Genomic DNA, 26046 nt, shown 5'->3' on the forward strand with positions numbered 1-26046 from the left:
ATGTTTCTTCATCAGCAGTAGATTAGTAACAGAACACTGAAATAGATCAAAGGTGTTTGCTGAAATTGAATGACTTTAAAGCTAGCATGATGATTTGATTGCTTTTCACCTGACAGAGAAACCCTTTTTTAAAAAGGATTACCTGACTTCCATGCCAGTTATAAACTGAAAAATTTTGTCTCTGAATTTTGATGGTTTTGTCTTGTGAGTCTACAAGGACAATATAAGTGAGCATGAACATCTGGGAGTTCTCCATATTTGTCATATTCTGTTGATTTTGCAACAAATCATTGTGGCTCAGTGAGACACCAGGTTGGCAGAAGGAATTAGCCAGACCTCAGATCTCTCCATCGGAAATCATAGTCTGCTACATCTAATGAAGAGTTGAAATCCCTTAAAAATAACATGACCTTTATCATATAAACAAGCACAGGAAAAAAAATGCTGTGAGTTTTATCTTACTTTTGGCTATTATGGGAAGTCTTCCAGTAAACAAATAATTTTTTCTTCTTTTTTAGACGATCGTTTTGTGTTCCTGATGGGAGTCATGCTGACTTTTATCATTTCTATATTTCATAATTTTTGGCATTATTCATCAAACAGTGATGCTAGGTGAGCAGAGCCTAGATTTCTTGATTTCTGGCCAGAGTCCATTAAATCCTGACATGGCCAGTTTCCAGCATTTGTCTGGGAGATCTGCTCCTAAACGCCACTCAATTTCTCCAGCATCCTCATCCTTTTAGAGAAAAGGGGGAAAAGTCAATGTATTATCTCAGAGGTGAAAATGGTAGTGATCATAACATTAAAGGATTTGCTACTTGTGCTATAGAAACTCTGAGGCAAAAAATTTCCCATCAGAACACTGTCACTGGCTAGCATCACAGGCAGACCTTCTCAGGTCTAAAACCAAAATCAGTTGTTTTAAGAGCTATGCTTACTTGAGCTAGGAGGCTTTTCCCAGTACATCCTACTGCATAGTCAACCATCTTGTTATGAATTAGCTTGAACAGAGAGCAAATGATCTCAGACCAGTGGAGAGATGCTGCAGCTCTTTCTGCCAAGGTGACTGAGGTCTTGCAGTGTTCTTATCACAGGTACATTGCCTAAACATACATAATGGTATGGTCACGTCTTTTAGAACCAGCTCTGTGTGACCCGATGTAACCAGGCTTCCACTGCACAAGTAGTTATGTTCTGCTGCATTTCTATGATGTGACCTTTTGGTGCAAACCTTTTGGAACTTTGGTGTGTTGAGTGTATAAAACAGATCTGAAGTGTCTGAAGTTTGTATAAGCAAACCCTAAAACCTTGCTAAACAACATGCTTTAGCTTCACCAGGCTCTATTTGGCTGAATAACTTTTATGTCATTTTGCCTTTGTTTTTTCACAGTCAAGATGAAAAGGAAAGCATGCTCTGAGCATGTTCTGTTTCTTTTTTTTCATAGACAGCTCTCTAGATCTGAAAAACATTGAGGAGATTGGTTTAGCTGATCTTCTGGTTAAATCCAGATTAATTAATATGTAAATAGCTTCTAAAAAGTAATCCTTTCTAAGGTATAGTTCCTGTGTTCCTCCTTCCTGTTTCTATAGTAGATATTAGAAATATTGCCTCAACATTATAAAGAATTTAAAACTCAATTTCTTCATCCATAAACCAATAATAAATGTGGATTTACTATGGGTAGAGTTGTGTGCGTGTATGTGTTTATGGCTTATCTGTTACCATTCCATGAGTTAGAGTAGTTGTAATTCTGATTGTAACCATAAGTACTTTATGCTTTCTAGAGATTATTTCTGCTTTACTAACATAAACTATACTTGGGCTGCAAGTAAATGTGGGGGTTTGGTTTTAAGCTATTTTTGAAAGTCAGCTACAATGAGTTCAAATATGGAAGATCACATTTCACAAACTGAATTTCTGTTTTAGAACAAGCATGTGATAATTTTTTCTCCTTTTGTTTTTATTTGCTGTATTTTGAGTTTTCATATAGATATTAAGTTTTATCTTTGAAGCAATACAGAGCCCTCAATCTTGCTAAGAAGTGTCAGACGATGTTAAATCATAGAAGATTGGGTAAACACAAGTAATCCTTTTACAGAATTAAACCAGCAGAAATATAAATAATTTACATCATATTTGTGTAACAGAAGTCTGATCAGAGTCATGCTAGAGCATGGTCGTGCTGACCAAAATTTAATCAAAAATATACACATTGAAAGCACCTTAAAAATGATGTGCAGTTGTTGCAGGAAATGTTCTGGCACACTGTTTAACACATTCATTAGTATATACAGAATGCTACTGAGCTTCAGTTGAGCTCCAGTTGAATAATTTTATTCACAATAGCATTGCAAAAGGCTCCGTTTTTCCTATTTCTTCTTTTCCTCTTCAGCTTTTAGTTATCTCTGTAATTTCACTGTATTCCCTGTTGCTTCATGACTGAAACCCAGAAGCATGTTTTCTCCCTGAATGAGATGTCTACACTGACCTTTCTTTCTTGTTTTCAAAAACATAAGAAATGAACATGAATGGGCAGCTGGATTTTCTCTTTCCTGAAGATATGTACTTAGATCTGTAGCACTTCTGAAAGTCTACTTCCGGTCTGAGTAACAAGCTCTTACTAAAGGAGATGTAAACCAGTGTGCAAGGACATTCATTCAAGTTTTTCTCCCATTTGCTGATCATGTGATGACTTTGTGGCGTGATCATCTGAACTGAGTTTTCAGCCCTGTGTGCTCATCACCAAAGGAAAGACCTGAGGTGGTATTGAATGTACAGTGTTGTTCAGGGTTCCTGTAAAGTTGTCTGATCTAAAGGTTTGCCACAGGTTCGCAGTGGAGGTGAATTTTGCAATATGCCACAGGGATGAAGAACTCTAAAATCTAAGCAACTAACCTTAGAAATAGATTTTAGGGTGCTGAACACTTCATGGTAAATTTTCTGCTTTGAGCATATCTGCTTTTTAATCTGAGCATTGTAGTTTGATTAGGTCACCCTGTGATAGTGCATGTAACCAGATCCCATTCTGCTACATTTTGAGCATTAAAATACAAACCTTGAGGTCTGGGCTGTATCTTAAGTATAATTAGCACAGTTTTACTAAACAACTTGCTGTAATGAAGCACCTTGTTTAGTTACAGCTGTTCTGTTATTATCCAGAGCAAATCAGGGGCTTAAAAGCATCCAGTTTACATGACTGTGCTGAAAAGTAAAGTTGTATTGCTGTCTTCTATTTGCAGTGATAATGTCTTCCCTCATTTTTATGGTTTCAATGGCTTAGCTGTCTTGCCTGTACTACATGTAAAATCTAGACATTTGTTTTTTCATCTTCCACTTGGCCCACTCAGAATGGATTTTCATTATCCTAAGAAAGTCTGTTGCAACCTGAATGTTTCTCATGGCAGCTAATCAACCTGCCTTCAGACACCCAAGCTACTGGGCAGCGCTTTCAGAAGCAAGCTCAGCAGTTCTAGGGCTGTTTTCTCTTGGGCCTTATTGATGAAAGTCTTTGTGAAAACTGAGAAACCAAGCTCTTACAGATATCCCTTCCCCTAAAGAGTATGATATTATTTCAGTTTGGTCCTAAGACTCACAAGGTCTTCTCAAGTATGCTTCAGTCTATTTGCAGAATATGGAAAGGACTAAACCATTCTGAATAGAATGATTGGTGTCATCCTTGAGCAAAACAAGAAAACAAGGGTATCATTTGCAGGTTTTTCTTTTTGAACAAGAGTCTGTTTGTAGAGTTCTTCATTAGATTCTTCAGAAGTGTCTTACTGTGGTGTAACTTGATTGACTACACACTGCACAAATGTTTTTCTGTTGCTGTGATTATACGAGATCGCACTTGTCACTCTGCTTGGTAAGAAGTGCTGGAGGAGGGGTTCTTTCACAGAATCACAGGATGTTAGGGGTTGGAAGGGATCTCTAGAGATCTCCAGGTCAGGCCATGTAAAAATGCATCCAAGCAGGTTTTGAAAGTTTCCAGAAGGGACTCCACAATGTCTCTGGGCAGCCTGTTCCATGCTGTTTAGTCAATGAAAAGGTTCAGTAATTGTGGGAATCTATGTAGTAAGCTACTCATTTTTGAGCAATGAATTCTAGTTATTGAAGCCTGACAATGTTATATTGATATGTTTCCGGTGACTATCCTTCACTGAGTTGACAAGCCTCTCTCCTGGGCAGACAAGCTGTTTGGAAACCAAATGAGTAGGTTTGCCTTAGACACTTTTAAATATGTGCTCAGTGTACAGTGTGAGATGTAATTAAAATTTCATTCACATAGATCCTATCATGTCACAGAGACTTGACTTTAAAGAAGCTGACCTTATTGTCATGTAGAGTGCACAGGAACTTTCCAGTTGGAAATAAATTGCATTTTACTTTAAAACTTAGTATTTTTTTTTCCTGAAGGTGTTTTAACTCACTGTACATTAAGTATTTGTTCATTGTGACATGAGAAGAATTCTAATGAAGGCCAGGAAGGCAAATGGCATCCTGGCCTCTGTCAGGAATAGTGTGGCCAGCAGGACCAAGGAAGTCATTCTTCCCCTGTACTCAGCACTGGTTAGGCCACACCTTGAGTTCTGTGTCCAGTTCTGGGCTCCTCAGTTTAAGAAAGATGTCGAGGTGCTTGAATGTGTCTAGAGAAGGGCACCAAGGCTGGTGAAGGGACTGGAGTACAGCCCTGTGAGGAGAGGCTGAGAGAGTGAGGTTGTTTAGCCTGGAGAAGAGGAGGCTCAGGGGGTACCTTATCACTGTATAACTACCTGAAAGGAAGTTGTAGCCAGGTTGGTGTTGGTCTCTTAGGCAAACAGTGCACCGGGAGAGCTTCAGACTGGACATTAGGAAGAAGTTCTTAGCAGAAAGAGTGATTGGCATTGGAATGGGCTGCCTATGGAGGTAGTGAAGTCACCATCCCTGGAAGTGCTTAAAAAGAAACTGGATGTAGTGCTTGGTGCCATGGCTTAATTTGGTTAGATGGTGTTGGGTGATAGGTTGAGCTTGAGGAGCTCAAAAGTTTTTTCCAATTGATTCTGTGAAACCAGGGGTCAGAATACAGATGAACTGATGTTTATTGTCTTTTAGTGAACTGATTTATCTTTTGTGTATACCATGCCTTGTTTCCTCTACATTTGTCCCTTGGTGGGGAGAGTGATGTGTTTCTACTATTTACAGTAGCACAGTTATCCTCCAACATGTTTGCTGAAGATGACAGATTTGTATATTCATGTCAAATTGTAATTCTTGGAGCAGTGTAACAGTAGGTTGCTTTTCAAATATTAGCAGTTTGGAAAGTGGTTAAAGTAGTATCTGTGGGCTTGTAGAGGACATACTGACTGCATCTGGATCATTGCTTTCCTCTAACCTGCTTGTTGATTCCAGGGCAGAAGAAGAGGCTTCATACTTTTCCATTTCTGAAATAGGTTTCATAGTCGTTGTTTAACTCCAAAGTGCAGCCACTCAAAAGCTAAAAGATGTTTAAACAGTCTGAAACAGAACTCAGAAATCTGTGTAGAGAGATAACACTCAGTGATTCCTGATATAATCACCCTACATATGTAAATAGTGATTTGTATTGCCATAGTAGCTAGAAGCCCTAATAAAACGCCAAACCCTTTGTGTAAGGTGTTGTACAAGCGGGACAAATATTTGCTTTCTGGTCCATAATGGGCAGTGCAACACAAAGAAATTACTTTAAATGACTGAAATGAGGAAGGACTTTGGCAGTATTCACAATCTTTTAAAGCTGTGTTTTATGAAGAATTTGAGAATCCGATGCTTTATGCTGAATGATATTCATTCTTGGCCACAGGGGAGATTAAGACATGTCCACATCATGGTATCAACTTTACGAATATGGGAAAAACTAGTAAGAAAAGGCAGCAACATTCTTGCCAGTGTTCCACTGATACTCAGGTGCACTTGTCTTTACTCTTTGCAGGCTGTGAGCTTTGGTTGGGAAATGTTGATTGTTATGGAAGAATGTGTCCACTAGATGTCATTCATGTAATCTCGATTTTGTTGCAGCATTTATTTCATAGGAAGCACGCAGGGTCGCAAATACAAATTATCAGCATTATTAGCAGCTTTTGTATATGCACTGCTTCTGGCTTTATCTGTAGTTGGCATGTCACAAAATAATACCCTGGTCATCTCTGTGGTAGGTTTGACCTACCATTCAGTCTAGGACTTGTGTCTTTGCATGCTTTTGCCTACAATTACATTGTTGTGTGAATAGATCTGTTATGTAAGAGTACCCAGGTGAGCTGTGTGTAGTCTGTAGCTGCTCTGCAAAGAGAGACACGACTATAGAGGTAAGGATGTTAAGCAGCAGTACCCTGTAACTAATATAATTCCTCCCCAGATATGTTCTTTTCCAAGCTCTTTATACCTCAAAGGGCAGTTCTGCAAAAAAGTGCATGGCTAATTAGGGAAGGCAGCTCACATTTTGTAAACTTGGAGAAGTGGATTTATACTCGCAGCTCTTAGCTGTACAACTGTGCTTACAGTACTTGATTTGTGTCACTTTATTAATAATCGGAGGCCTTTCAAAGAGAATCGCTTTAATCAAGCTTAAATGAAGTAGTCTGTGCGTGGACAACACCAAAGTGAATCTGACCATTCGGATATTGGCAAAGAGCACTCGCGCCCCCCGCCACCCTGCCCCCGGCTTTGTAGTATGACATGTGTTACTAATTGCTAGACAGCTTCTGGGAAGCCATATCTGTACTCTCATTGAGGAGCAACTGCTGCAGTGTTGGCCTGTGCTCTTTCCCACTTTCTATTTGGAGTAGCTACAGCAAAACTGGAAGCTAGAGATCACAGCTTCCTCCAACCTCCTTCTCCTCTTCCATATGGAATAAAGAATTTCTCTGCCCTGTGTAGTCAGCCAGAGGGCAGGATGGGGAAGTGATAATCCTCTTGGAATGAGCACTTGCATGAAAAATGATAAATGCTACATTGCATGGGGATTAACACTTGCTTATGAACTTGCTTTTAATGGAGTGATGCTTCTCTTTCAGCAATGTGAAGGTTCACTGTACTTGTAGACCTGATTAAGAACCTTTACCGATGTTCAGCCAAAAGGGAACCATCTGCCATCAGAAACCTAATGGTGTTTGAATCTGATTCACTCTTTTGCATATGGTCCTCAAGAATGTAAACCACTTACTTTCACATAGCATTAACTTCCCTAGAAAAATGCTTGTTCCCTGCATCTCGCTGCAAGATTCTTCCTTCTCTCAGCATGAGAATTGCATTTCTGCTCACATTTAATGCATCTGTTTGAGGTCTGTGCTTTGTCGCCAGCAAACTTTGAAACATGACTATCCAGTGCTAGTTTAATGAATGGAGTTGCTATGTAAATCACATCTGTTCTCATTTTCTGATGGAATAGCTATAGATATCCTGTGAGGATGTTCACAGAGTGGGTCAATCTGTGAGTGGAGTTTATGAAGCCTGTTTGGCATCTCTAGATGATACTGAACACTGCTTCACAAATCTGCTTGCTGCTTTGCAGGATGGCTCTTTCTTTTCACACTGTGCTGACATGTCATACGAATTTGATCACTAAAGTTTATTTCCAAACCCTGATGTATACTTACAAATTTGTCATGAGCAATATTGTTTCCTCTAAAAATATTGCATTACTGCTACAATCAGCTTATCTGTGCTGAAATAGCAACTATGGTCCTGCACTACAGAGGCATTGTCTGGGAATTTAATTGGAAGGGGAGGGTAGCATTTTTGGGAGAACTTCTGTTCCATTTTCAAAAGTGATATACAGACTTAAGAAACCTCAGTCCTGTTGCCTCACTAAAGCATTGAAGTTTTAAATGCTGTATCTACTTATGACAGTAAACTTTAAATTGCAGTGCTTTTTGATGTCCTTCTTCATGACCTTTGCTACATTCAGGATGCTAAACCAGGTATTTTTACATGATGGTGGAAAGTCCAAAATCATAAGCAAAGGCTTTGTCTGTTATTAAACCCTTTATTATTACCTAAGTTGTTATGATTTGCTTGCATTTGAAGATAAGCAGGCCTTTTGCTACAAGACTTGAATTCAGTTGTATTGAGAGTGATAAGTGAAGGGAAGAGACAAAACAATACTTCCTGACCATCATCTAAAACTTAATATTCACTGAGTGGAGTTTAATCTCATAATACAAATTAAGCTAGAGAAAGTGATCACATCTCTGTATCCCCAAGGGAATCAAAATCAGTTTTATCTAGTCTAACTCATCACCTTTGTTCACTTAGATGTAAAGCACTTTTGACAGATGTTTGTCCCAATTTCTCATCATGAGAAGTTTTGAAGTACTTGATACAGTCTTGCTGAGCTAGTTCTCCATGCTCACTGAGAAGAGGAAAGAAATAATTCTGTTTGCAAGAAGAGAGTGCTTGGACATAGGCAGCTTAGTTTGGCTATGTAGTTCTTGATGCATTATGGCAGATGAGAGTTATATGGTCTATAGCAAGTTTTCACATATCTCAAATATATGTAGTGTTCATTCTCATGTACAATGTTTTCTATCCTCATTTTTGTGGGGCCAGATCATTCATGTTTTCCTAAAGGTTGTATTTTTTTAAACATCTTGTGGTTTTTTTCCTGTTTTTTTTTCTTTCTGACATGATTTCCACTTAGTTCACCTCTTTGAGGGGTATGTCTAGGTCTGGTGTGTGCCTTAGGTAGTTTTAAATGCTTCTGAGTAACATGAAAAGCTTTCATGTGCTGTTAAGACACCTGAGATTAGTTTGCTTTTGTTTATTAACAGCATCACATTGCTCTATCCCTTCTTCTCAGCTGTTCAGGTTCCAGGGTAGGAGAACTGCATGTAGCTTTCTGCCAAAATATGTTGAATAGTTATCAGCTACAGCTTTAGTTTGATTTACTACTAAATGATTTTTGATGTTTCTTTGTGCTCCGTGATTTTTGTTTCACCACCGATCATTTTACAGAGTAGTTTCACTGATGACTCCTATTCCAGTGAAACCTGCAGAAGCAAAGACACTCAGTGCTGGAAGTGAGGTAACAGCAGCCAAAATCGTTGTCAAATTGTGATCTTGGTTTATGTCAGCTGCAGCAAGTTTAGGACACTCAATTTTTGCATGGGTTTGCCCGTGTGTGAGTTTAATAAGCTTTTCAAACTTCTGCACATTATTGTTACATCATTACTCATCTTTCTTCTCCTGGGTGTTTCAAGATAGGTGAAGTCTGTCATGTAAGAGCATGGAAGAGCAACCTTGTATTTTGTGGTTTGTCTGGTTCATATTTTAGAAAGCTATGAGGGTAAAGAGTAGAACTTAAATTATCTTAGTAGAAAGGCTGTTCTTTGCTAGATAAAAATAAGAAGCAGACACAAAGATAATTAATTGCTGTATTACTGATACACAGTCAGTTAGTAGTTGTGATTCTGCACTGGCACAATCCATGGTCACATGAAATGGTCACAATAATAAACAAATAGGAGGCCAATGTGACTTCAAGTCATCATTAGCTCAATCTGTGTAACATTGTTAAAACATAACACAAAGATGAGGAATATAAAATATTAGAAATACCAGTCTTAGTCTGTATGATAATGTCTCTTCTGAGCAGAGACAATGTTTTGACCTCGTCAAATTTATCCTTGGCATGTGTGGTTATGATAGTGGCTAGAGAGTTTTGACCATGAATAATAGTTGTAACAATGCAACAAAGCTTTTTGTAGTATGCAGAAGTTATTCACTTAGCTCGCTGGGGCAGAGGCTTCATTTTAATTTAGCTTGAGGCTCAGGACAATGGACCCTGAGTCTTATTTTAGTGCTTCCACAAACCATGAACAATTTCTTCCTCTTTGTACAGACTTACAGTATTTGATGTGAATGTTTTGAAGTAATCTCAGGATTTCACCTGATTTTCCTGCATTTTTATATGCCTGGTTTATGGGCACATATTTGTCAAAATTGGAGGATAAATGAGAAGTAAAATGACCATCACATGAGCGTCAATAACATGAAGCAGTCTGAGATTTGTTTAATATGTATAGTGTTTGCTGATATATTTAATCCATGAACAAGAAGGGTGGCCTTGGGCAGGAGCAGAGTTCCACGTGTTAAGAATCTGATCAGGTAACTTAAGAGAATCTTGTTAGTGGTACATATTAGCACTCATGCATAATTATGCTATCTTTTCACTGTTAGCTTTTCAGACTCCTTGGAGATTCTCAAGTAATTTTCTTTCCTGCAATTTCACAGTTTTAAGGAATAATGATGATGATAAAACAGTTAAATAGTTTCTTTTTTCAAATACCAGGTGCTGAGAGCAACAGAGAATATTGTTTTTTGTAGGGGTTGCCTGTACATCTTGCATGAGCTTTAGACATTCATTGTGTTGGCCTTTGTCAGACTTAAAAAGATAATAGAAATGATTTGTGGTCAAGGGATTGGGCTGAAACTCAGAAATGTAGCTCTACATTTGCTTATAAAATAGGTATATGATTTCTGATTTGCAAATTCGATGCAATGCTGGGTTTTGGGTGAGTGCTTCCAAACTTTTTTTACTGCAAGGCAGAGCAGTTTCATGGAACCACCAGCTCCAGGTTGCAGCAAGTATTAGAGTGTTGGTTACTTTGAGATTTTCTACTTCTGTCTTTCCTGCCAGATTTCATCTATGCTGTTGTGATTTGAGTAGGCAAATTTCTTGTGCCTTTCCTCTGCCTATGAAAGAGCTGATCTCTTCCATCTACTTGTCTTCTGTTTGGTCTCTATTTAAATAGCAGGTTGTTCATAAGCTCTTTAAAAGAGGTTATCTCTGTCTTTCAGGGTGTGGCTGGATGGCATTCAGTACTGTAGTGTAAAAAGTATGTGAGCTGTTTTAAATGCTGCAAGCAGGGAACAATCATAGAAAAAACAGTCATGGTTGGGGGCTATCTCTTCTTCATGTAAGATTGTCTTCAACAATATTGCTGTCCACAGACACTTAATTGACTTGTGCTGGGACTCCACAAGCCTCCAGGTTTTGTTCTTTATCTGTGGCACACAAGGCAAGAAGTGTTTAAATCACAGCTAGGAAGAGTCCGATCACACAATAAGAAAAGGTTTCTAACAGTGAAGCCAGATTCTTTCCTGTTTCAGTAATCTTTGATGACCTTATAAGCTGGTATGTCTCAGTCTTCTCTAGGTTAAACATTCCCAGTTTGCTTAGTCTTCCACTTTGCTCGTGCTTTCCAGAACTTATTGCTATTCCTTGTGCTTTCATTTTGGAGGACCTCATTTTCATGACATCCTGAACCAAATGTAGTACATGACTCCAATTCCAGTTTTATCACACTGAAGTACAACAGAAAGAAAAGGTTAGTTTGTGAATCTTACTGGTTCTGCTGACCTTCTGAAATAGTGCTTCAGTGTTACCTCACTGTTGCAAAGGAGCCTTTGTTTAATTCATGTTCAGTTATTGAAATGTGAATTTTTGATTCTTTACTCCTCTATGTGAATTATTGATGCGTGAATTTCTCATGTCTAATTCTAGAACCTTCCAGTTGATTTTCCTTCTTGAATTTCACCCTCTTGCTCTCAGACTTCATCTTCCAGTTAATTGCAAACATTTTCAGTCCTTTGGTCCAGACAGTTTGATGTCTATCCTTTTTTTCTTTCCTCTGGGTGATACCCAGCCAGTTGATATCCCTGTTCCTCATATGGCCTTATTTGAGCTGGTACAGCCCTTAACTGTAGTCTGGTGAGCAAAGACAGGCATCTAAGTCCATGCAGCTGTACTTTGCAAATCACTATTGGCTGCTGCCCATTCCCTGGTTGTTTTGAGGGGGTGTATGTATGTCTTTCTGGGAGGAAGGTGCTGACATACAATTTGCTAGATTTTATTTTTAATTCACTCCAGTCACTGTGTTTGCCTATTTCTAAGCCCTAGTATCTCATTTTTTGTCCCCATGCTGACAGTGTGCAAGTCCCTCAGACTCTTCTACAAGGATTCTAAAAGAAATTTTAGCAGGTTGTGGCAGCTGAACAAACAAAAACCTTGTTAGAAGTATGGCCTCAACACAACTCTTTTGCAATTTAGCCCAAGTTTCACATGTACATTGGCATGTTGGTGTGTTCTTGTACCTTTGCTAATAAATTCACTGAGTCTATGTTTGTGTAGTGCATAGTAAGAGTCAGTAGGTATTATTTTAATGTGAGTAACCAATTAAACCAGTAACATAGTGCTTACAGTAAACACTAGGCAGCTGGGCTGCACTTGGAGATTGTGAACGTTCATAAGAATCAAGAGGGTCATGAGTTTCAGATGGCATTGATTACTGAGCTGAGCATCTTCAGAAGACTTAACCACTCAAATCCAATTTAATTCTTTAGAAGTAGAATTTAAGTATGACTTGAAGGACATGAAGTCCGTTGATTAACTGCTGCGCTAGGGTTTATGAATTTCACATGGAAACAGGAGTTAAAACAATACCCTCTCGAGGAACATGTCAGTTCCAAGTTTTATGTAAAATACCAATCAATAGTAGAAGGAGAAACTGGATAGACAGCATATTTGCTATGAAGTAGAACTTTGTGGAAATGAGGTTCTGATACTTAAATATTGACAGATGTACCAAACGTCTTTTTTTGCCCTGCATCAAGTTGGTGTAATAGGTCCTGAAAATTGTAGGAGTGGTGAAATAATAATCATGAGATTCACAAAAAATGGATTTCTTCTGTGTGTGTTTACCAGTCTTCTGATTCCCTTCTTCTGTATTTTTTGTTTCCATTATGAGTTCCAAAAACTGCTTTGATGGAAAAACATGGAAGACAACTGATTCTTTCACATAGTCACCCAAGCTGACTTGGCAGCATGCTAGGCTATGTGTAGTTCAGCCTGCCATATTAGTAAGAAACCTACTCAGTGCTCTGATTTTTGCATGTTTGATTTCAGCTCCTTGAGGGAATCACAGTCCTGTTCTTGATTTAGTGAGATTTTATTGTCTGGATGTAAATAGTATTTTTTGGGTAACATATATCAGATTTACCAGACTCATCAGTAGAATTTCAAATCCTTAAGGGGCTGGAACACTCCCCTATGAAGAGAGGCTGAGGGACCTGGGGCTTTTTGGTCTGGTGAAGAGAAGACTTAAAATCTAATAAATGTTTACAGATATCTAAGGGCTGGGGGTCAAGAGGGAGGGGACAAACTCTTAGTTGTGCCCTGTGGTAGGACAAGGGGCAATGGGTATAAACTACAGCCCTGAAAGTTCCACCTCAACATGAGGTTGAATTTCTTCACTGTAAGGGTCACAGAGCATTGGAATAGGCTTGCCAGAGGGGTCGTGGAGTTTCTTTATCTGGAGACTTTCAAGACCTGTCTGGATGTGTTCCTGTGTGACCTGCACTAGATTCTATGGTCTTGCTCTGGCAGGGAAGTTGGACTTGATGATCTCCAGAGGTCTCTTCCAATCCTTAACATCCTGTGATCCTATGAACTCATCAGGACTTGGAAGGGAAGGTAGCTTTTCAATGAAGCCCCAAAAATCCTGAAAGAGAAAAATACTGATGCTTTTTGGTTTAGAGCATCTCGTGGCTTTTAAGCCAGCCTCGTGGCTTTTGAGAGATCTGTGTGGCATAACATAATCATTCTCAGTACTATCTGCTGTAGTTCCAGCACAAGATGCTCCACCCTTAAACTGTGTCTGATGACCCTGCTTTCAAGCTCTGCACTCATGCCTTCCAGTGGATATGCAGACTTCAAACATATCCAGAAGGCTGTTGGAGACAAACCTCATACCTGCTATATTTAAAAAGCTGTTCATATCCATTGTAGTTGTTGTTCTGATGCTGCTCTCCAAGAATGTCTTAAAACATATATGAGAAAGAGTTGTAATGAGCATTGGAAATACCGCAGACTGAATGTCTCCGGAACCATTATGAAAGTGGCTGCAGTGGAACTGGCAGCAGTTGGTGACTGAGTAATGGTATGATGGCAGTTTTTGCTCAGGCAGGGAAGATGCTGTGTTTGCCACATGTGAATTAATATAGTGCTGCTTTTTACTGTTGAGGGATTAGCACAAGTTCTTTTCTTTTAAAAAGTGTATTTGAAGTAGAAAAGACCAGGAGAATGGATGAACCCATATTGCAGACAGCTGCTTTTTTGAGCTGGTGAGCTAGAAATCTGCTGTAGCTGGGAAGCATCAGATTGGAAATTACAACACTGCTAATGTATGTGATACGACTTTTAAAATGCCAGGTAGGAGCTAAGCCCTCCAGACAAGTAACCAGAAAAAGAATCAGAGGCAAGAATATCACTATGCCATTTGAACTGGGATTTCCTGCTCAATAGCAATTTGTATTGTAACAGTTTCTTTTTTTTTCAGTGTAATTCTTCTGTGTGCATATTTGGAACTGTATTAAAGAAACAGAGGTGCTAGAAGTGATAATTGGAGTTTTGGAAGTTAAGAATTTGACTTTCCTCATTCTAGTTCCCTGTTTCCCCTAATATCTCCGCTAAAAACTAAGAATTAACTCAGAGACAGACTATGTGTTTTTCCCTTTAATTCTGTAATGTCCATGAGGTCATTATTTGCTATTCACTTACAGTGAATACTTGATACTCACAATATTTGATACTCACTCATCTTACTGCTAATGCAAGTTAGTATTAAAGGCAAGTGGTTTGGGAAGACCTCTTTTCAGTATGTAGAGAATATGCTTCATAGGAAATCATTCTTTATCATAGTTCATGCAGCTACCTGTAACTGTGATTTATCAGTTATCAAACTACTGCATTGAGCTTTATCACACTGCACCACATATAAGGAGTAAGGGAAACAGTCTGTGGCCAGTATTGCACTTTCAGACAGATTTGTCAATAAAATTAAGAATACCAAGCTCCTAATCCAAGAATGAATGTGTGGGCTGCAGCATCATACTCTCTTCTCTTGGAAGTGAAGTGTGTGGAGAAGCAACCACAAACCCATGCTTAGCTAAGACGTAGCTCGTGCACCTTGAAGCTACAGTGATCAGGAAAGGAAATTAGAATATTGTGGGGCTATAACCTATTGTTTGACATCCAGTGCCTGCTTCTCAGTAATTTACTTGCCTCTATTGGTCACCTGACCAAAGACATTAAGTGGGCCACAGGGTAAGCCAGGAAATTCAGCTCTCTGCTTTCCAAGTCCAAAACTTGGTTGTTTCCCCTTTCCCCTTCCCCCTCCCTCCTTCTTCACAGCTGGTCAGCACATGCACAGGAATTGCACAGGCCAGGTAGGTTAGATATAGAAAGATCCATATGGAGCACATGCAAATCTGCACTAAATTTCTGGAATGCAGCAACAGGGTGAAGTTAATGTAAAGCAAGATTTCTTTTATGTTTAAAGTTTCTAAAACTAATAAAAAAAAAAAGAGACAACAAATTCACTTTATAGCCTTTCCTTTTCTCTACTACTACTAACTGAGCGGCTTTGGGATTTTGCCAAAATATTACACATTGCTCAAGAAGATTACAAAGAAATCCCAGACATGCACTAGAGAGCTATTAAATTTAACATTTCTAAAAGATATTTTCAACAGCTAAATACTTGTTAGAGCATTGTTTTCTCCAACTTTCAAAAGTTACCACAACTCAGTCACAGATAAGAACTTCCAGCTTTTTAATTGGGATATAAATTGAGTTTAAAACCAAATCCACTACATTTCCTGTGGTAAAGGAAACAGAGACTCTTCAGTTTGGTTTGTCCCTAATTTGAAAATCATGTTCCCAGGAAATCCTGCATAATTATTTTACGTAAACAGGAAAAGTAATTATTTGCTTGGGGCTATGTTTGTGTGGATGCAGGGGATGCACGTAAATAGTGTAGATTCTGGGACCCAACGTGTTCAGAAACATGTTTTAGAATGAAGGCAAACATGCTCCAAATAAGGTGGTGATCTGTTTGGCCACGAACAGGCTAGTACAAGGGATTTTAAAATGCTTGCTTTTTCCTTTATGTATTCATGTTGTTTCTTCAAATGTCATTAATGGGAAGAGGAGAAGATGAAAAAAGGATGGATTTGTAGTGTAGATATCTTTGTATTCCTATTCAGGATCTCTTGCCTTGTCTGCAAAGTTACTCTTTGTCATCTGGAAATGAAAGAATTGTAAAAAGCTATTGTAAAAATGCTGCAGGATTTCAACTCTCACATCCTTCTCTTCTCTCACCCCCTCAAGGCCCTAAATTTACTTTTGCCATTTGTAATAGTTCAGTCAAAGGTTGAACTTCCCCTCCTGCTCCTTGTGAGCTTTTCTGATTTCACTTACCGTTTGAACAAGATATATTGGACTTTGGTTTTCTCTAGAGTTAGTATGAACTCTACACTTCTTCACACTGTTGGTTTTGTTTTCAGTTGGAAAATAGCACTACACATTTTGAGTATAAATTGTACAGTAAGTAGGCTGGAAGGTTTTTTTGTGTGGGTGGAAACAATCTGTAGAGTTATTGCAGGAGCTGAACCCTGTTTAGTTATAAAACTTTTGAAATAAAAACCCAGAGATTTTTGAGGAACTATTTGTGGATTTTATTTTTTTTTTTTAAACCAGGATGTGATTCAGACTATTATTTAACGAGAGGGCTCAACAACCTCACCAAATGCAGAGAAGAATTAAGTATGGGAGCAGGTGCACGCTTGCTTTATTTGGATTTGTTTGCGGCATTTTCTTAAAAGTTTAAAGTTCAGTGCATTACTCTTAACAAACTGTGGTCACGGACAGTCCCAGCTTCAGGGGAAAACTGGAAGCAATGATTGTCTTAGCAGAAATTTTAACACTAACCTTGCTCAGAGAACCTTGTTTAAAGTGGAAAATCAGGTTAGTTTCCTCCTGTTTTCTCAAGGGAAAGCTGTGAGTTAATATAGTAACAATGAAATGATAAGTATTTCTTTGTAGGTTTTTAATCCAGTGGAACAGATTTATTCAGTAATCATTCTGAAAGGTATTTTAAGAATGTTAACCCCAAATGGTAATTATTAAGTGACTGTGTGCTGTGGTGAGAAATGCTTTGTGTGTTACATAGCTACACGGAGGAGGAGTTGCAGTGGAAGGGTATTCTCAGGAGCATGGAATATGGTTCGAAATGTACACTTGGTGAAGTCATACTTGCCTTAGATTAATAACATATTTACCTCTGCTAGGTAATCTTGGAGGGGTAAGCAGGTTAAGCTACTACAGAACAGTTTTCCCTAGACTGTTTTTTTTTCCCCCCTTCCCCTGTTGTATTCATTTTCTGAGTATATATATTCCTGAAGACTTTCATAGCACATTCCCATTTCTCCCGTGTGATTCGGGAGTAGGACTTGAACTCCGATCATGATGTCTTGGGACACTGATGTGAAGGAAGTAGTAGTTGTTCCTTCTTATAAAGAAGGTCAGGTTAACCTATATATATTTTTTTCCCTTGCATACAGTTTTTTTAGTGCTTCATACTGTGATTGCTTTAGCTGTTTCGATTATTTTTTGAAGCTGGTAGTTCTCTTGATGGATAATTTTGGTAGGAGCATGACTTATACACAAACATAAATTTTATTCAGAACCTTTGGATATAATTCCAGTAGTAGAAGTTACCTTCTAGGTATATTCTGCATGTTTTTAAGCCTTGTGGCAAATCTGAGCTGTACTCAGGTTTGTCTTTACGTAAGAAAATATTCGGACTCATAGGGAGAAAGGGAAAAAAGTGAATGTACAAATTGTTATGAGGAGCTGAAAAGCCTTTACAATTCACATCAGTAACATCAGCTGGGGGAATAAATTTGTAGGCTGGCATTGCTATGCACGTTGGTAGTTTACAGGTATGAGTCTAGCATAAATGTTATTTAAGGATGTTTTCCAGAAGGTAAGGGACTGGAATCCCTCAGACTCTTTTGACTTTATGCTTTTTTAGTTTGTTCTTTATGGGTGTTTTTAGCAACTTACCTGTGCAGTTCTTTGTTGCCAACAGTATTGCTCTAGCAGCAAAAAACGGTTCTTGGCAAATTCTTAAATGCTGACTGTTCAGTAGCAAACCCTGCCTGGTTCTCATCTTTTGGCCACTGATAATTGTATCTTTCTTGTGCAAATTACTGAAGTCTTAGCTGTAGAAGAGCAGCAGTTTTCAGCCCTAACCTTGGATCAGGCAAGAAGGCTGTGAATTGAGATTTTATAAATTGTTTAGAATTGCTATGTTTTTATAGTATGTTTATAAAGGTCTTAATAGATCTAAGGAACATACTTCACGAGGATTTCATTCTGTTTATAAATACAGATATTTCTTTTTTATATTCCTTCCCCTTTTGTTTCTTATCCTATATTTTAGGAGCCATTAAAAAATAACAACTTTCAGCAAGTATTGCCAAGTGTGCGGTTTCTTCTGAAGGAGAAGCTGATAGTTTGTGAGAAGTAACGGTTCAATCCACCTCTCAAAATTTGATGTAAATCTTCCTGTAGACTTCACTGGGTGCTGCAGTAAGCCCAGGACCCTAATTCTTGCAAGCACTCTAGAGCTTCCTATGTTGGAAAACTCTTGTGATGTGAAGCTTCCTTCTGTATTCATTCCATTCATCATCATGCTCTTTCAGTTTATGACCGCCCAATAAATTCAGTATCAGCTACTTGCAGTAGCAAGTTTCCTATGTCTTTTCCAAGTTTTACACTTCATACTTCAGCAAAGATTTCCTATAAATGAATGGAAGAGAAACCAAACCCCTCCGTTTCTTTTACTTTAATGAACACTTTGCCTAGAACTATGGGTGGGAAAACAAACTTGAAAGGAAGTAAAATCAATTTCTGCAGTGATAAAGGCATTATGGTATCACATTTTCACTGGCAAAACTCTTGAGTTTTTTCACTTGCAGCAAAATTGGCAGAAACAACTGCAGGCAATTACAGGCTTCAATTCATCAAGGTACTTAAGCATATGTCTAACTTTAATTGAGTGAGTAGTCATTTGACTTCAGGGGATTATTCACGTTCTTAAAATTAGACATATGCTTAAGGAACTTGGTGAATCAAGGCAATAGTAACTACTTTAATAGACTGGTGGAGACAGAACTAGCAAATGTAACCTGCACTATAGGTGTTCTTTGGTTGCTCCTGTTGTTAAATAATAGTTTTTAGTGGGTGTATTTTCTGTTCCTTCATAAAATACCAGGGCTTACTAAGGGTATAGTTTTGTGTTAATCTTCTCTGAACGTTCCTTATTCTACTTGCAAAGAGCAAACAATCTCAGGGGAGAAAAAAAATGAATGAACCTGTGGAGGGTTGTTAACAGCTGCTCTCATGTAGGTAAAATGTATTTAATAAATCATTGTTTTATTGTACAGGACAGCAGCCCAGGGGCAGGAGTACTGTACATTTCCTGCCAACTGTTGTTTGTTAAATTTGCTAATTTGATTTACAGGCATGGTACATACCATGACCAGTTTGCATCAAGAGACATGAAGATTTTTCATCTGAAGAGTTTCCTTTGCTGTGTATGCTTGTTAAGAGACTTTGAGTTTCCAAGATGCATTGCATTAGATAATTCTGCCTCAGACTCTACTTCAAATGTTCCAAGTGAAGGCATAATGACCACTGTCACACATTTCTTTTGGAGATGCAATGTGATAGTATTCTGAAGAGTAGCTTCAGTGTGCCCATTTAGATTACTTGTGATTTATAAGTGCCTCGTTTTAGGCAAAAGTTTGTAATAGGGACATTTATGTAGCTTAAACAGTTATATAGGGAGCTTATGTAGCTTTGGTCATAGAATAGCTTAGGTTGGAAGGGACCTTGCAGGCTGTGTGCTCCAACCTTCCTGCCACAGGCAGGGATGCTTCTCAACTGGACTCATCTACTGAAAGCCTCCTTCAACCTGACCTTGAACATCTCCAGGGAAAAGGCCTCCACAGGCTTCCTGAGCAAGCCTATTGCCAAGTCCCACTACCCTCATACCAAAGAACTTCTTTCATCTTGATTTACTGCGTCCAGGTCTGGAGCCGTCAATATAGGAAGGACATGGAGCTGATGGAGTGGGTCCAGAGGAGGGCCACAAAAATGCTCAGGTGGTTGGAGCCCCTCTGCTACAAGAACAGGCTGAGGGAGCTGGGGTTGTTCAGCCCGGAGAAGAGAACGCTCCAGGGAGACATAACAGCAGTTTTCCAGTACCTGAAGTGGGCTACAAGAAAGACAGAGAAAGACTGCTTGCAGAGGCCTGTAGTGATGGGATGAGGTGCAATGTCTTTGAACTAGAGAAGAGTAGATTTAGATTGGATGTTAGGAACAGGTTCTTTGTTATGAGAGTAGTGGAACGCTGGAACAGATTGCCCAGGGGACGTGGTTCCAGCCCCATGCCTGGAGATATTTGAGGTGAGGCTCAACAGGGCTCTGGGCAACCTGATCTGTTTGGGTGTCCCTGCTTATGTAGAGGGAGTTGGACTAGATGGCCTTTGGAGGTCTCATCCAAGCCAGACCGTTCTATGATTTATGTTACATTCATTTCAGTACTTAAGAGACTACATTGCACTCTAGTGCTAGGAAATGTCTTTTTAACTGGATTCCAGGATCTGGACTTAAAAAGTTAGTTCCTTTTTCTCTTTTCTTCAGACTAAAATACCATTTCAGGAACTTGGCAAAGTGTATGACTTCTTATATCATAATGGATAATTGTTATAAGGGGAAATGCTGTTGCTGCAATTTGTCAGGCTTTGGTGGCATCCTGCAGAAATCCAGGTATTTATAAAACCCAGGAAAATGGCAGACAGGGGATCCTGTCCTCTGCTGTTGAGAACTTTTCAGAGCAGCATCAATTACAGCTACACAGAGCAGGCTTAGGAAACAATAATGAAAACTGGCTGTGTGAAATGGATTTTTTTGTTGTTGTTGTTGTGCTAAAAAAACACAAGTAGAAAGCAAGAAATATCTGTAAGTGGAAGTGAGTATATCCAGATTGTCAGCTGACCTCCGATGAGGTCATCAAACTGAAGAATTTGGCACTTCCGCTCCTGTTTATTGGATAATAAGAATATATAGGCAGAGTTTTTTCTATTAATGAAGGGAATGTGACCCAGGTGTACAGGAAGGAGCTAATGAATAGAAAAGGGATGAGGTTTACATATCTGATCTAGATAAAGTATGTATAACTCTTACTACATGAGTTCTTTTCACTTATGACATCTGACTGCCTTTTGTACTGCCAAAAAACAACTGGACAGAATGCAGTGTAGGTGCATAATGGAGATATAATTAAGCAGCTGTGTTTCTTGTGAGAGGCAGAAGCAAAGAAAAGGCAGAATAAATGGTACAACAGGCTTAAAATATTTGAGCTTTTGTAGGTGTGGCCAAAACATTTTCTCAAAAGCCTCTGTGCAACCAGGATAAGTTGAAGTAACTGGTTGGAAATCATTTTATTATCCCTTGGACATAACTAGGAGTGAGAGGTGGTTACTGAGAGTTTGATATGTACCTTGTTAGAATCTTGAAGCAGCTATGCAATTAGAAAGTATGTTTGAAGTTGCTGGTTGTTTATATGGCTGAGACTCTTAAACCAGGAAAATTTCTTCTCTTTCCTTACCCTACCTTATCTAAAATCCTGTTCCATTTTGGGTGAGTGTTGCTATCTCTCTGCTTTGGAGGTTTCCTCGAGACAAATTTAGTAGAGCGATGTTGTGTTACGTGCTGTTATGCCACTCATTTAAGGTACTGAGGGACACTCTGCAAGATTGACACGGCCTTGTTAAAGGCACCAGCTGTGAAATGAGGCTTGCAAGCTGCCCTTTGAAGGATGCTAGTAAATCCACATTGTTGGCTATTTCTAGTAATGTATAAACCAGAATTTCACAGAGAGCAAAAATCTCCTAGAGAGGTCCTTTGCCTTGCGGGCTTCTTGAGGAGCAATTCTAAGCCAGGCCTGTTTCTCCTTGAGCAGCAGTGACATGAAAGTTGATGGAAATGAGTTTCTTCCTCTTATTCATAAATCCAGAGATGAACTGGGACAAGCCTAATTGGGATGAGCTACTGAAATAGAAGCAAGTTTAGAAAAAGTGTAGGTGATAAACAATTCTTATTTGTAGAGAGAAGTCTGAAAGGGAGCCATACATTTATGGAAGATGTGAGCAAATAAATTTCTTCCTCTGGTTTTGAGTGTGTTTTATGATGCTGTTCTTTTTGGATATATAGAGAATGAATATTTAATACTATAATCATGAGAACAAACACTCAGTGTATAGAATAAGAATTCCTTCAATACCTGAAGGATTTCTGAAATAATTTATGGCTTTGCTATGTGACTTTTGGGGTTTTTTTTTGATTTTCAGTTGTTCTTGCAGGTAGTAATTTAACTGATTCTGAATCATAGTGCATGTCACAGTGGGAAGAAAGCTGGAATCCTTCTGGGGCTATGAAGGTGCCACAAATACTCAAACTTTTAATGCCAGGAATCCCTAGAACAGTATGTTAGATAGATTCCTTTGAAAACAGGTGCTTCCTCAAGTTTTATTAACTATGTATGTGGAAGTAACAGTTGAAGTTCAACACTATTGACATATTCTTGCAGAGTGCATTTTTTAACTGGTAAAATGAGGTGACTCAGTGGCTAATGCTTTAAAGCATTCTAGCAGGTGCCAGCTGGAGCATTCCAGGCTCTAAACTTGGGCTGCTTAGTCAGAGCTGTGCTTCAAGTACAGAACAATGACTTCTCTAATTTCAGGTGTGATTCTTTCTTACATCTTATATAAGAGTTGTAGAAGTTTTCCTGTCTAGGTGTAGCTGGGGCATTTTACTTCTGTGTCTCTCCTCTTAGCTGATATATATTCACCTCTTGTAGAAAGTTGATCTGATCTTAGGATACGTTGTTGAGATTCTTATTTTGAAGAGAACATGGTTTATGTTGCAGTTGTTGAGGTAGTTAGCCTTACAAAGTGGTGTTTGGAGAGTTCCCTGGAAGGATGACAGCTTCATCACAACCGGGTCAACATCTCTCTTCTTCACTTTGTTGTTTCCTTAAATATGTGGAAAAAGTCCCACCTATTTTAGATGTGCTATTGGGGGTTTCACAGGCTGTCATGGACTGAAAATGGCAACCTAAAGAATGAATGAAAAAAGGTTATTGTAATTTATTCTTAAATTGGGTATTTCTGAAACTGAAAAATTACTAGGACATATGACATTATTTTAGATGACACTTTCAGCTTTGATGCAGATTGGATTAATAGCTGCTCAAAGCCTCTGAAGTTGAATAAAACCCCATATCTGTAACTCAGTCTGTGCTGTAGAGACAGAAATGGTTATTAGTAGCCTGTATTTATCTTTATTGCCTAATACTTAATTATGATCTACCACTGTACTTCTCATACTTACTTTTTTCTTTTGTGTGGAGTATCTTTGGTGTCTGAAAAGTGAAATGTAACATGTTACCCTCTAAGGCCTTGGTGGGATTATGACAGAATAGCTGTGCTACTGGTGCAGACTATGTAGCATGCATTCTGTCCAGTATCAGCAACTGATGTCCCCTAACCCATGCCAGATATCGTGTTTACATATCCCAGAACTGAATTCAAATCACCTGTGTGTAGGAACACTAGAAGATGTATTTGTCATACTGTAATACTTTGAGTACCCTGACAGGATACTTAGCCTACAGAGCTTCCTTTAGATCAACAAAGTGAACTCATTGTTTTAGCCTCTTTTGGTAACGTATTTATTTGAGAATTGGAATCCTTCTTACAGAGTAATTTTAAGAGTTCTTTGGAAGAGTGACTTGGCTTCGTTCACACCCTGGTCAACATCACTTTTCCCTGCTATGACATTTGCCTGAGTGTATGAAAAACAGCCCATTTTACTTGGTTGCATAATATGAGTCCAAATTTAGTACTGATTGGAACTTTCTAAATGTAGCCTTTTTTGGCTCATTTTTCTTCCTGGAAAGCTAAAGCCTGGGCCAGGTATTGCACATTTGACAGAGTTTTGCAGCAGCTCCTACTCCAGTGGTAATATTTTTATTAAATGTGGGTCACAGCTCTTTAGGTAATAACATTTTCCTCTAATGCCTGACCATCTTTTTTGCTCTGTACCCTTAAAATGACCTGCTGCCACCCTGTCAGGGAAGAACTGCCTGCTTTTAAGATAAGATCTCTCCAGAACGTCAGTTCTGCCATTAATTGGTCTTATGATCCACAAAGGACCTACTGTAGTGAGTTAAGTCCAGAAACCATCTTCACATGTGTATTTTCCTTTTTACTGTGCTTTTAAGGAAGATCTGTCTACAGATGATGAATAGCTTAGAATATTTTTTTACCTTATTTCTTGGTGCTGACAATCGGTTTGGGTTGAGAAGTTTCGCGTGTGGCTGATGCCTAAGTAGCAATTAAGTAGGACTTATAGTTTTGTCATTTATATAGCCCCTGTTGAATGCAGATGAGGTATTGACATGACTGAGAAGCCCACAGGTGCTGTTCAACCTTACTTTGTGTAGTCATAGCATGAAACATGTTATGTACCTGGTACTGATGCAGTTAGTATACCAGGGACATGTAAACTGGAGGATGATGTTCATGTTAAGGAAGGGATTGGTTATAATTTTAACTTGTCATTTGTATTTACTATCCTTTTAAAGACAAAGAATTTTCACATGATGGTTTTCATTACTTAGTGTAAGCAAACTCAGTGAATTTGCCCTTGAAGCAGGTACTGCCTTCTTTTGATGCTATGAGTCTTTGGCTGCTTCTTACTATATGAAACATTCAACTACAATGAAATCCTGCATTTTATATATTTTTGGGTTTAAAGGCCACTTGCAAGCAAAATTCCATTCTTCTTATTTGTTTTGCAATCTTGGAAACACCGCTAAGATGTATGAAAAGATATGATTTGAAATCTGCTTTAAAACTGTCCATTCACTGAGTAAAAAACCTTACAACTCTGAACTCCCAACTAATGACAAAGGAAGTGCCGTAGGGTGATACTGGGGAGCAGATTGTGGTTCCTGTAAGCTTCTTTTTTTCGTTTTCCCCCTCTTCTCCTTCTCTCTTTTGTGTAATCTGTCATCGTTATTTATGCTAAGAAATGAGTGATATTTTTATCACTCTAATAAAAATGTGTTATTACTACATTATTGAAATACAATTCTGAGTGCAGAATGGTCCATTCTTTTCAGCACTGGGATGACATACAGTGTACGAGGGACATGCTACAAAGAATGTTCACTTTTACAGTGTACACAGTGATGCTCTCAGCTGCTTGTGTTTTTTTTTTTTGGGGGGGGGGCATAGTGTAGTAAATGTCAAGAGCCTCTGAAACATTTGAAGCAGATGTTCTACTGCCAAACTGAAGCATTTGAGCTCAAAATGAAACAGTTCCCTTAAACCTTGACATTAAGTCTTAACAGTTTCACTTCCCAATTGAATGTGGTATGAAGAAGATAAATAATAGAACTGTAGCAGGATAAAATATTTATCCTCCCATGAGGTGGGGAAGAAAAACATGTTTAGCATTTGCTTTGCAGTGTTATTTGTTCTGGCTCATTTCCCTCTTATACTCGCATATATACAGTTCCAGGCACATGTTAAAAGCAGTAACTAGGGCTTGGCTGGGGCCCGGTGTCCTTCCTCTCCCCTTCCATTTCGTTCTGATTTTCTCTCACAGCTTCCCTTAAACTCCCTCTCTGTCCCCATGTTCCTTATGGGAAGCATTCATCAAAATGTTCTCACTTTTCCAAGATCTGTCTACTTAATCAAACTGATCAATTCCTAGGGAAGTCGGTGTCAGCCTTTTCAAACAGCCGTATTTAAACACCTCAATAAAAATGGGTTGAGTTTCCCAGGCACTCAGTACCTGCTGCTTCCACTGACACTGGGAACAGTGTGGGTGCTAAGAGGTCACAGCAATGAAAATGTTTTAATTAGGTGTCCACCTTCGCTTTGGAAATGTCAGGCTCCGTTTCCTGTTTCATTTCTGAGTGTATTCTCATAATGAGTTTCTCTGACATTTTGGTTATTATTCTGGCTCAGTCTAAGTACCTCACCCTGCATACCTCAGTGGTGTGTGCTGTGCTACCTGGCATCATTATAAACACTCAGAACCAAATAACAAG

General features: G+C 38.7%; 1 protein-coding gene across 11 annotated transcripts in view; it reads left to right on the top strand.

The window, feature by feature from the left end:
- The window catches only part of SUGCT (succinyl-CoA:glutarate-CoA transferase), a 334539-nt gene that overhangs the window by 66515 nt on the left and 241978 nt on the right, over positions 1 to 26046 (top strand). The window lies entirely within an intron of this gene.

The sequence above is a fragment of the Pogoniulus pusillus genome, chromosome 32 (genome assembly GCF_015220805.1).
Source record: "Pogoniulus pusillus isolate bPogPus1 chromosome 32, bPogPus1.pri, whole genome shotgun sequence".
Lineage (NCBI taxonomy): Eukaryota > Metazoa > Chordata > Aves > Piciformes > Lybiidae > Pogoniulus > Pogoniulus pusillus.